Here is a 14,142-nt window from a genome sequence, read left to right as displayed (position 1 = left end):
GCTCAGGTGGTGAAGTCGGGCAGAATCCTAGGTGGGACAATGTGGTGTCAGGATCTCCAGGGTCACAGAAAGGCTGGGGGTGCCTGAGTGCAGCAGAGTTCTAGGCATTGGAATGGGGAAGCTGGCTGCAACCAGCAAGCCCAAGAGTGGGCTTTCATCTGGGGGTTGCCCTATACCTCAAACCGCAGCATGGTCATATGACTGCTCTCCAGGCAGAGGCCCAGCAAGTGGCAGAGCTGCAGCAAGACTCCCCTTTCTCCCCGAAGAGGACAGCATGGGAGTGCACCACAGGAGTCTGCAGGGTTTGGAGACTTAAAATGGGGTCGTATGCCTGAGATAGAAACACTTGGTCAAAGGCTGGGTGAGCATGGAGTGTGGACAGAGACCGGGAGAGAGGAGTGATTGAATACTTTTCCCTGGGGGCTCACTGAGAAATGGGGCCCTGAGATTTTGGCTCTGGGGCTGGAGATTGGGAGGCCACCATTTTCATTCTCATCCTCTAAAGCAGTTCGCAAAGCCTTCAGGGAACAAAAGCCACAGAGAGCAATCCAGAGTAGATTACTTAACCTGGTCCCCTAGCCAGGGCAGTGCACATCTGCCCAGGGCAAAGACACCTGAAAATCAGTGCAACATGCCCCTGCCTCAGAAGATCAGCAAGAACATCCAGCTAAGACCAAGTTTACCAATCACACAACTGCAAAACTCCAGCACTAGGGAAAAATATAAATAAAATTCATGTTTTTTTCCCCATAATTCTTTAGTATTTCAATTTTAATTTTTTTCTCTTTCCTTTTTCTTTTCTTTTCTTTTTTTTTTTTTTTAAAGATTTCTTTATTTATTTATTTGACAAACAGAGATCACAAGTAGTCAGAGAGGCAGGCAGAGAGAGAGGGGGAAGCAGGCTCTCCACTGAGCAGAGAGCCCGATTTGGGGCTTGATCCCAGGACCCTGGGATCATGACCTGAGCTGAAGGCAGAGGCTTTAACCCACTGAGCCACCCAGGCGCCCCTCTCTTTCCTTTTTCATTGAATTTCTTATTTTATCAACTCCTTTTAAAAAATCTTTTAATTTTTGGGGCACCTGGGTGGCTCAGTGGGTTAAAGCCTCTGCCTTCGGCTCAGGTCATGATCTCGGGGTCCTGGGATCGAGCCCCGCATCGGGCTCCCTGCTCGGCGGCGAGCCTGCTTCCTCCTCTCTCTGCCTGCCTCTCTGCCTACTTGTGATCTCTCTCTGTCTAATAAATAAATTAAAAAAAATCTTTTAATTTTCATTTTTACAGTTACAGTCTACCCTTTCATTGTATTTAATTTATTTTTGTGTGTGTGTATGTATATGTGTGTATATATATATATATATATATATATATATATATATATACACACACACACATTTTTCTTTCTTTACAATTTTGGGATCTAGTTTTCTAACAAACAGACCAAAATACACACAGATTCCAATGTATTGCTCTGTTCTGTTCACCTGTCTGATTACAGTCTCTCTCTCCTTTTTAATGTAAATAAAAATTTTTTTTTTCAGTTTTGGGTCTCTTCTGATTTGTTTAATGTATATTTCTCTGGGGCCATTGTTGCCATTTTAGTATTTTGTTCTCTCATTCACTGTTCTTTTCTGGACAGAATGACAAGACAGAAAAACTCATCTCAAATAAGAAAACAAGAGGCAGTACTGACTACCAGGGATCTAGTAAGTATGGATATAAGTAAGATGTTGGAACTAGAATTCAGAATAATGATCATAAAGATAATATCTGGGTGGGGCATCTGGGTGGCTCAGTGGATTAAGCGTCTACCTTCAGCTCAGGTCATGATCTCAAGGTCCTGGGATTGAGCACTGCATCAGGCTCTCTGCTCAGCAGGGAGCCTGCTCCCCCCGCCCCCACCTACTTGTGATCTCTGTCTGTCAAATAAATAAACAAAATATTAAAAAAAATCATATCTCAGCTTGAAAAAAGCACAGAAGACAATGGGGAATCCCTTTTTGGAGAAATAAAAGAACTAGAATTTAATCAAGTATAAATAAAAAAAGGCTATTAATGAGATGCAATAAAAAATGGAGGCTCTGTTAGATAAATGAGGCTGAAGAGAGAATTAGTGATATAGAGGACCAAAGATGGAGAATAAAGAAGCTAAGAAGAGGAGAGAAACAACTACTGGAATCATGAGGGGAGAATTCAGGAGATAAGTAATACCAAAAGCAAAACAGTATTAGAGTAATTGGGATCCCAGAAGAAGAAGAAAGAGAGAGACGGTGGCAGAAGGTATATTGGAACATACTATAGTGGAGAACTTTCCTAATCTGGAGAAGGAAACAGGCATTCAAGTGAGGAGGCACAGGGAACCCCCCTCAAAATCAATAAAAGTGGACAAATACATCCATATATAATAGTGAAACTTGTAAGTCTCAGAGACAAAGCAATAAACTTGAAAGCATCTCGGGACAAGAGGTCTATAACCTACAAGGGTAGAAACATTAGACTGTCAGAAGACATATCCACAGAGATCTGGCAGGCCAGAGAGGACTGGCATGATATATTCAGGGTGCTAAGTGAGAAAAATATGCAGCCAAGAATACTTTATCCAGCTAGGATGTCATTCAAAATAGAAGGAGAGATAAAAAGCTTCCAGGAAAAACAGAAACAAAGAATTTTGGATCACTAAACCTGCCCTGCAAGAAATGTTAAAAGAGATCCTTTAAGTGAAGAGAGAGCCCCAAAATAACATAGACCAGAAAAGAACAGAGACAATATACAGAAACAATGACTTTATAGGTAATACAATGGCCCTAAATTAATATCTTTCAATAGTTACTCTGAATGTAAATGGGCTAAATGCCCCAATCAAAAGATCCAAGGTATCAGATTGGATAAAAAAGCAAGACCCATTGATATGCTGCCTGAAAGAGACTCATTTTAGACCCAAAGACACCTCCAGATTTAAACTGAGGGCGTGGAAAACCATTTATCATGCTAATGAACATCAAAAGAAAGCTAGGGTGGTAATCCTTATAACAGACAAATTAGATTTTAAACCAAAGTCTGGATTAAGAGATGAGAAAAAACAATATATCATAATGAAAGGGTCTAGCCAACAAGAAGATCTAATAATTGTAAATATTTATGCCCTGAACATGGGAGCAGCCAATTCTATAAATCAAGTCATAACAAAATTAAAGAAACACATCAATAATATGATAATAATAGGGGACCTTAACACCCACTCATTGCAATGGACAGATCATCTAAGCAGATCATTCAAAAGGGAACAAGGGGTTTGAATGACACACTGGACCAGATGGACCTCACAAATATATTCAGAGCACTCCATCCTAAAGCAACAGAATACACATTCTTCTTAAGAGCACATGGAACATTCTCCAGAATAGATCACATACTGGGTCACAAATTGGGTCTCAAAGGGTACCAAAAGTTTGGGATCATTCCCAGCATATTTTTGGACCACAATGCTTTGAAACTGGAACTCAATCGCAAGAGGAAAGGTGGAAAGAACTCAAGTACATGGAGGCTAAAGAGCATCCTCCTAAAGAGTGAATGGATCAACCAGGAAATTAAAAAAGAATTAAAAAAATTCATGGAGACAAATGAAAATGAAAACACAACTATTCAAAACTTTTGGGATATAGTAAAGGCAGTCCTAAGAGGGAAGTATATAGCAATGTAGGAGGTCCTCAAAAAATAAGGTGGGGTGCCTGGGTGGCTCAGTGTGTTAAGCTTCTGCCTTTGGCTTAGTTCACAATCTCAGGGTCCTGGGGTTGAGCCCCGCATCGGGCTCTCTGCTCAGCAGGGAGCCTGCTTCCCCTCCCCTCTCTCTATGCCTACTTGTGATCTCTGTCTGTCAAATAAATAAATAAAATATTAAAAAAAAAAGAAACAAAAAAGTCTCAAATATACAACCTAACCTTACACTTAAAGGAGCTGGAGAAAGAGCAGGAAATAAAGCCTAAACCCAGCAGGAGAAGAGAATAAAGATTAGAGCAGAAATCAATGAAATAGAAGGGAAAAGAACAGTAGAAGAGATCAATGAAACTAAGACCTGGTTCTTTGAAAGAATTAATAAAATTGATAACACCCTGGCCGGACTTATCAAAAAGAAAAGAGAAAGGACTCAAATAAATAAATCATGAATGAAAGAGGAGAGATCACAGCCAACACCAAAGAAATACAAACAATTTTAAGAACATATTACGAGCAGTTATATATAGCCAACAAATTACACAATTTGGAAGAAATGGATGCATTCCCAGAGATGTATAAACTACCAAAACGGAAACAGGAGGAAATAGAAAACCTGAACGGACCCATAACCATCAAGGAAATTGAAGCAATAATCAAAAATCTCCCAACATGGGGCGCCTGGGTGGCTCAGTGGGTTAAAGCCTCTGCCTTCAGCTCAGGTCATGATCCCAGAGTCCTGGGATCGAGCCCCACATCGGGCTCTCTGCTCAGCAGGGAGCCTGCTTCCTCCTCTCTCTCTGCCTGCTTCTCTGCCTACTTGTGATCTCTGTCTGTCAAATGAATAAATAAAATCTTAAAAAAAAAAACAAAACTCCCAACAAACTAGAGTCCAGGGCCTGATGGCTTCCCATGAGAATTCTACCAAACATTTAAAGAAGAATTAATACTTACTCTTCTGAAGGTTTTTCCAAAAATAGAAATGATGGAAAACTTCCAAACTCTTCCATGAGGCCAGCATTGCCTTGATTCCCAAAACCAGACAGATTGTACTGAAAAGGAGAATGACAGACCAATATTCCTGATGAACACAGATGCCAAAATTCTCACCAATATACTAGCCAATAGGGTCCAATAGTACATTAAAAGAATTGCTCACCATGACCAAGTGGGATTTATTCTGGGCTGCAAGCGTGGTTCAACATCTGCAAATCAATCTATGTGATACAATATATTAATAAAAGAAAGGACAAGAACCGTATGATCCTCTCAATAGATGCAGAAAAGGCATTTGAGAAAGTACAGCATCTTTTCTTGATTAAAACTCTTCACAGTGTAGGGATAAAAGCCATATATGAAAAGTTCACAGTATCATTCTCAATGGGCAAAAACTGAAAACGTTTCCCTTAAGGTCAAGAACATAGCAAGGATATCTACTATCACCACTGTTGTTCAACCTGGTGATAGAATTCTTAGCTTCAGCAATCAGACAACAAAAAGATAAAAAAGGCATCCAAATTGGCAAAGAAGAAGTCAAACTCTCACTCTTCGCAGGTGACATAATACTTTATGTGAAAAACCCAAAAGATTCCACCCCCAAATCACTAGAACTTATACAGGAATTCAACAAAGGGACAGGATATAAAACCGATGCACAGAAATCAGTTACATTTCTATACACTAACAATGAGACAGAAGAAAGAGAAATTAAGGAGTTGATCCCATTTACAATTGTGCCCCAAACCATAAGATAATTAGGAATAAACCTAACCAAGAAGGCAAAAGATTTGTACTCAGAAAACTATAGAACTCTCATGAAAGAAATTGAGAAATACACAAAGAAATGGAAAAACGTTCTGTGCTTAGGATTGGAGGGACAAATATTGTTAAAATGTCTATGCCACCTGGAGTAATCTATACATTCAATGTAATCTCTATCAAAATATCATCAACTTTTTTCACAGAGCTGGAACAAATAATCCTAAAATCTATATGGAACAAGAAAAGACTCCAAATAGCCAAAGAAATGTTGAAAAAGAAAACCAGACCTGGTGGTATCATAATTCTGGACTTCAAGCTCTATTAGGAAGCTGTAATCAAGACAGTATGGTACTGGCATAAAAACAGACACATAGATAAATGGAACAGAATAGAGAACCCAGAAATGGACCCTTAACTCTAAGGTCAACTAATCTTCAACAAAGCAGGAAAGACTATCCAATGGAAAAAATACAGTCTCTCCAACAAATGGTGTTTGGTAAATTGGACAGCCACATGCAGATGAACAAAACTGGACCATTTCCTTATACCATACACAAAAAGAGACTCAAAATGGATGAAAGACCTAAGTGTGAGCTAGGAATCCATGAAAATTCTAGAGGAGAACACAGGCAACAACCTCTGTGACCTTGGCTGCTTCAACTTTTTGTTAGACATGTCTCCAAGGGAAGGGAAACAAAGGCAAAAGTGAACTATTGGGACTTTATCAAGATAAAAAAGTTTTTGCACAGCAAAGGAAAGTCTTCAAAACCGAAAGACAACTGGCAGAATGGGAAAAGATATTTGCAAATATCTTACCAGATAAAAGGCTAGTCTCCAAAATCTATAAAGAACTTATCAGCTCAACACCCAAAGAACAGAGAGTCTGATCAAGAAATGGGCAGAAGACATGAACAGACATTTCTCCAGAGAAGACTTCCAGGCAGCCTACAGACACATGAAAAAATGTTCAACATCACTTGATATCAAGGAAATACAAATCAAAACCACAATGAGATACCACCTCACACCAGTCAGAATGGTGAAAATTAACAAATCAGGAAACAACAGATGTTGGTGAGGATGTGGAGAAAGGGGAAAGAACTATCTTATACTGTTGGTGGGAATGCGAACTGGTGCAGCCACTCTGCAAAACAGCATGGAAGTTCCTCAAAAAGTTGAAAATAGAGCTACCCTACAACCCAGCAATTGCACTACTGGGTATTTACCCCAAAGCTACAAATGTAGTGATCTGAAGGGGTACATACACCCCAATGTTTATAGCAGGATGTCCACAATAGCCAAACAATGGAAAGAAGAAATCAAAGAGGGAGAGAAACCATAAGAGACCCCCTCCCCCTATATTTATTTATTTATTTGACAGAGAGAGACACAGTGAGAGAGGGAACACAAGCAGGCTTCCTGTTGAGCAGGGAGCCCAATGTGGGGCTTGATTCCAGGACCCTGGGATCATGACCTGAGCTGAAGGAAGACACTTAATGACTGAGCCACCCAGGCGCCCCACCATAAGGGACTCTTAGTCATAGGAAACAAACTGAGGGTTGCTGGAGCGGGGAGGGGCGGGGGGATGGCATAACTAGGTAATGGACATTAAGGAGGTCCCATGATGTAATGAGCACTGGGTATTATAAAAGACTGATGAATCACTGACTTCTACCTCTGAAACTAGTGATACATTATATGTTAATTAATTGAATTTAAATACAAAAATACAAGTGAAAAAAATTTTAAAATGGCATGTTTTAGTAAACATCCAATATATTTATACAAATACATAAATTATACATATGTAGCACTATGCAGACATATTATGTAGGTTACAAAATATGCACAGAACTATGAAGTTTGTGGTAATAGTGACATAGCCTTTGGCAATTTCAAATTTTTTTGCAGATTATAAATCAGGTCTGATTAGACCCCTGTTTTATGTTATAATGGAGCTAATTTAAGTGGAATGGAAGACATTTTAATCTTAATGTTCTCTTGATCACTTCAAGAAATTTGCACATTGCAGTGAACTTCCACTCTTTCTTCAAGCCTGGCATACTGCACATTTCACACATAAACAGTGTGATTGTTCTCCCAGGTAAATATCAGAGGTTCAGAGGTATAACTTCTTTCTTATTTCTTAATACAAGACAAGTGAAAATTGGAGACTTACTGTTTTTTTTTTCAAGAGAGGGAACACAAGCAGGGAGAGTGGGAGAGGGAGAAGCAGGCTTCCCGCTGAGCAGCAGCCCGATGTGGGGCTTGATCCCATGACCCTGGGACCATGACCTGAGCTGAAGGCAGACACCCAACGACTGAGCCACCCAGGTGCCCCGGAGACTTACTGTTTTATTTGTCCCACGGACACCACTCTGTCAGCCTGGGATACATGTGTCCTCAAACTGCTCCAGGTTGGGTGGCCCTGGCTGCCACACGGAGAGAGTGCGGAGTATAAGTGGGAGACCAACATGGACACCAAACATGAGCTGCTTGTCTGTTGATAAATAGAGCAGAGATCAGTTGGAACCAAGATAAATAATTACAGTCCAATTTAAATACTATATATTTCATTTCCACCTCTTGTAAATTAGCAAAGAAAAATATTAAAAATAACAATTATATTCCCTAAAGTTCTGGTATTACAAGTGAACATGGATTAGAATTATCTTGGAGGGACGCCTGGGTGGCTCAGTTGGTTAAGCGGCTGCCTTCGGCTCAGGTCATGATCCCAGCGGCCTGGGATCGAGTCCTACATCGGGCTCCTTGCTTGGCGGGGAGCCTGCTTCTCTCTCTGCCTCTGCCTGCCACTCTGTCTGCCTGTGCTCGCTTGCTCTCTCTCCCTCTCTCTCTCTCTGACAAATAAATAAAAAAAAAAAAAAAAAAGAATTATCTTGGAAAGAAAACTTTGTGACCGATCCTCTGGCCAATATGCTAGAAAGGACAAGACCCCTTAACTGTGAGGACACAGTGAGAAGTCAGCAGGTCACCACCCAGAAGAAAGGGTTCAGCAAAACCCGGCCATGCTGACACCCTGGTCTGCAACTTGTGGCATCCAGAACTGTGAGAAGTAAATGTCTATTAGTTGAAAGTGGTGTTTTGTTACAGGAGCTCAAATGGACTAGGACCAAGAACAAAGATAAACTGGAATATTTGAGCCACATTATCTGCCACAGTATTGCAGAAGATGCCCAAGGAGACTTGAATTGGCATCCATCTCTCCATATCTCTGCCCAACCATTAGTCCTTTAAATGAATATGGCTGTTTCACTGAAGATGCTGAACTTCCCACATGTAGCAAGGAGCATCACACCCCTGCGTCGCTTTTACAGATATCTTTATCATACCAACGTATAAAGTACTGTTTATAAATTGTATCAAGTACATGAAAGATAGTATATAAATTCAGAGAAGGTTTGTTTCTTAATATCGTGTGAAGTACTAAAATAGCTATCTTGAAAGAAATGGTTATAAATAAGCTAAAAAAAATGATAGTTTTGGAGTGGAAAAAAAAAAAACCAACTTCAGACAAAGGAAAGCCCTGAACCTGATGATTTCACCAGTGAATTCTACCAAACATTCAAAGAAGAACTAATACCTGTTCTTCTCAAACTTTTCCAAAAAAATTTAAGAGGAGAGTATGGTCCCCAACTTATTCTGAAACCAGAATTATCCTGATACTAAAACCAGACAAAGACATGACAAGAAAAGAAAAATACAGACCCAGATTCCTTATGAACATTGCTGAAAAGATCCTCAGAAAAATGCAAATTGGATTCAGCAGTATATTAAAAGGAATACATACCTGACCAGATGGGATTTATTTCTGGAGTGCCAGGATAGTTCAACATGTGAAATTTGATCAATGTAATACACCACGTCAACAAAATAAAGGGGAAAATCCCACATGGTCATCTCAGTGGATGCAGAAAGAACATTTGATGAAATTCAACACCCTTTCAGGATAAAACAACTCGAATAGAAAGAAACTACCTCAACATAATAAACGCTATTATCTGTAAAGCCTACAGTGACCATCATACTCAATAGCCAAAGACTGACCACTCTTTCCTTACTGTTAGGAACAAGGCAAGGACACTTACTTTTCCCACTTCTATTCACATATAACTGGAAGTCCTCGCCAGAGCAATAGGCAAGAAAGAGAAATAAAAGGCATCCAAATCAGAAAAGAAGTAATAAAATTAACTTTGTTTGCAGATGATATGATTTTGAATGTACAAATTCTCAAGATTACACACACACACACTTAAAAGTAATCAACAAATTCATCAAAGTAGTAGGATATGAGGTTGACACAAATCAGGTGCATTTCTGTACACTAAGAATGAACAATCTGAAAAGTATAGTCCCCCAAATTAAAAACAATAATTCCATTTATAATAGTATCATAAAGAATGAAATGCTCAGGAATTGACTTACGTAAGCAGGTAAAAGACTTGTACAAGGAAAACAACAAATCATGGCTGAAAGATACTAAAGAAGACATAACTAAATGGAAACACATCCCAGGCTCCTGGATTGGAAGAACTTAATATTGTGAAGATGTCAATATTACCCAAAGCGATGTACAGCTTCATTGCAATGTCTAAAAAATTTCAATGACCAATGACTTGTATTTTGCAAGAAGTAGAAACACCTATCTTAAAATTCTTATGGAATCTCAAGGGAACCTGAATAGCCAAAACAATCTTGGAAAAAAAGAATAAACAAAACTGAGGTCTTACAGACTAGTGGGATAGAATAAGGACCCCAGAAATTAACTCATATATATGCTCAAATTATTTTTGACATGAGTGCCAAGACCATGTAATGGGGGAAAAGATGACCTTTGGTGCTGAGAAAACTAGATAACCACATGCAAACTAATGATTGGACCTTTACCTAACACTATATGCAAAAATTGAATCAAACTGGGTTAAAGACACAGGACGTAAAAATCATAAAATGTTTCTAATTGCTAAATTAGACTTAATTCAAAATTAAAGACTTCTCACTGAAAAATATTAAAACAATGAATAGACAAATATCAGACTGGAAGAAAATATTCATTTGTCTGACAAGGGACTCTCATGTGAAAATATAAAGACTTTCTCTAACTCAATAATAAAAAGACAAACAACCAAATAAAAAAAGTAGACAAAAAATTTGAACAGACACTTTACAAAGGAAGATATATAACTGGCCAAAAAATATGTGAAAAATGCCTAATATCATTAATCATAAAAAAAAGGAAATTAAAACCATAATAAGGAACCACTATACACCCTCCAGAAAAGAAAAAAATTAACAGGCCGCTGACAATATTTGTTAAGATATGAAGCAAACAGTATTCCTGTAGGAATGTATTCCTGGTAGGAATGTAAAGTAGTATAATCACTTTGGAAAAAGGTTTGGCAGTTTTATATAAAGTTAAACATCCACTTATCCTTTGACTCTTATTCCATGCTAAGCATTTTATTTAAAAGAAATGAAAAAAAATCCTCAAAAAGACTTGCATAAGAATGTTAGCAGCCTTATTTACAATGCCTAAAAAAGGGAAACAACTATCTCTCAACAAGAGAATGAAAAAACAAATTGTCATATATTCACACCATCGTACTTCTCAGCAATAGAAAGGAATGCATTACTGATACCTGTAATGAGGTGAATGGAGCTCACAGACATTTTGCTAATTAAAAGAAACAAAATACAAAATAATACATATTTGATGATTCTGTGTGCATGAAATTAAAGAATGAGCAAAAACTAATATGTTTTTGAAAAGAAAATCAGAATAGTGGTTGCCTAGAGGATTGGGGAAAGGACAAAGAATTGATGGGAAGACCAACGTAATTTTCTGGGGTGGAGGAAATGTTCTATATTTTCATTTTGTTGTGGGCTATATAGATATAGTCATTGTCAATGTTGTACAGTGAATATTTGGGCAGGTGGAGAGTTGGTAGAGGTATAGATTAAGCAACGTGGCAGAGTGATGGGTTCAAAGATATTCATTATACTGTTCTGTGTACTTAGTAACTGTTTAAAATTTTCCACAATAAAGTCTTTTTTTTTTTTTAAGGGGGAAATGAGTTAAAGATTAGTATGCACTGAATTCTAAATATAATAACATTTCTTTAAAAAAATATGTGAGAACTGGTATAACCGCATAGTTTTAGCTAAGTAGAAAAACTGAATGCTAAACAATTAGGAAGCCATTGTTTTGTTCATTTCTGCCCTTGGAAGAGAGAAGGAAGGGCAGACTGAAGAATGAAACAGGATAATCTTAGTCTGCAGCAGTCAGACCTGCTATTTCAACTATTCAACCTCTCCTTCTCAAGGGGATAGAGATATCCAGCCAACATATTACCAACCCTAGTTATTTGCTAATTAAACTTACTTCAGAGCAATACCCTGAGTGTATAATTAATTAAATGTTAATTTATGTTGATGATACTGTTGCACTTGAATTTTTAAACTTTTTTTCTGAATTTAAAATATTTGAGTAGCAAGAGCCAAGCATTTTGCTAATAACCTATATTTTTCTCTTTCTTCTTTCACTTCCCTGCTGATTTCTGCTTCTAAGTTTTACAATGTGAGTGTTAGAATCTCCCAAAGCAGAATCTGGTTCTATAGAAATCACCAAGTAGAATATTTGGGATTTTATAAGGACAATAGTGTTCATTCAACAAGTACCAATGTTAAGTTTAAAGGAAAAGAAAAATAATCACATAACCTCCTAAGTGGCCAGTGACATTTTTTTCTGAGTGCTAACTGCATTCATATTGCCTCACATCCAAGGTGGTAAAATAAGAGGGAAAAAGATCAAACGGAGCCAAGAAAACTCTCCTGCTATATGTTTCTTTTTCTGGAAATTAGTAAGTCACAGACCCCTAGTGCAAAAGCCAAAGCTGTATGCACCCTCCATACGTGCATCTGTAAGGTCAAAGTCAGACATGTGTGGAGGGGTCAGGCAGGCTGCTGGAGTGGCCTCTTCTCAGTAGGAGGTGTTGAGGAGCCTCAGAAGAGTCTAGAGGCTGGCCTCAGGGCTCCTGGAGGGAACCACAGCTGCCCCTCATTCTGTAACCACTGCATGAAGAGGAGAATCGATCTGAGCGGAAAAATAAACATGCATTGATTCAGTAAACATTTATCGAACACTCACTGTTTATGATGCACTCATGTAAGCAATGGGGACACTGAGGTGACCAACACGGATTAGACTTTTATCATGGTAGGGAACAGCTGCACCAGAAAAGAAAAAAAAGTGTGGGGTAATTTGGGGATATTTAACATGGCATCCAGGTCAGAGAAAGTGACATATAACTGAGGCCTGAAGTGTGAACAGGGGCAGTAAGTCAATGGGGTGGGGAAGGAGATTTCCAGACAAGAGTAGACCCTTTGTGTTAGGGCTTTAGAATGGAGCAGGGAAGATGGGAGAAGGTCTACAGAAAGGGATAATGTTGAACAACGTACCTGGTCCCCAAGGAAACTTGCACCCAGTTCCCAGGGAGAGGAGAAGCTATGGGACCTGAGTGCCAAATCAAAAAGGTAAACAGTGCAAAAGAATGAAATATTCTATAAATGGTCTGGGGAAAACCAGAGACATATGAAAACAGTTGAATTAAATCCCTCTATCATTCCTATACCAAAACAAATCCCAGAGATATCAAAGATGTTAATAGAAAAGAAAGCCATAAAAATACCAGGACATGGGAGAATTTTTTATCATCTTAGAATGGGAAAGCCTAAAGCAACACAAAAATCATGACACCATAAAAAACAATATTGATATCTTTAATGGCATTTTATAATCTTCAAAAAATAAAGTTAAATAAAAGATAATGTTTTCAACAATATATCATGAAAGATTTGATGTCATTCATAATAAAATGATGATTATAATTTTTTATATTTACATAAAACCCAACTCAACAGAAAAATGAACAAATGACATGAATAGAAAGTACAAATGGGCACCTCTTAAAACATAAGCCTTACGTGATCTTAGTCATAATAAGAGATGTGTAAACCATGAAACTATGTTTTCACTTATGAGGTTTACAAGAGTCAAAAATATAATGTACATTAAGGCAACCTGGAGTGAGAGAAAAAAAATATATATGGGGTTAACTTTCAATTCAAAATACATAAAGAACTCATAAAATTGCCAGCAAAAACCCACAAATAATCAGATTAAAAATTTAAAAATGGGCAGAAGATTTGGATAGACATTTTTCCAAAGAAGACATATAGATGACGAACAGGTACTTGAAAAGATGCTTGATATCACTAATTATCAGGGAAAAGAAAATCAAAACTAAATGAGATGTCCACCTCATACCTGTGAGAATGGCTATTATCATCAAAAAGGCAAGAAATAAGAAGTGTTAGGACATGGAGAACAGGGCAGCCTTATTCACTGTTGGTGGGAACATAATTAGGGTAATTGGTGTATATTAGGAATAACACACACACACACACACACACGCGCGTGCACGCGCACACACACACACACGAATATTATTTAGTCATAAAAAAGGAATGACATCTTGCCATCTGCGACAACATGTATCCACCTTGGCGTTACGCTAAGTGAAATAAATCAGACCAAAAACACAAACACTGTATGATCTCACTTAGATGTGGACTCAAAAAACAAACAAACAAAAAAC

This window comes from Martes martes, assembly GCF_963455335.1.
Source record: "Martes martes genome assembly, contig: scaffold_243, whole genome shotgun sequence".
NCBI classification, from domain to species: domain Eukaryota; kingdom Metazoa; phylum Chordata; class Mammalia; order Carnivora; family Mustelidae; genus Martes; species Martes martes.
Note: the sequence above shows the minus strand (reverse complement) of the source record.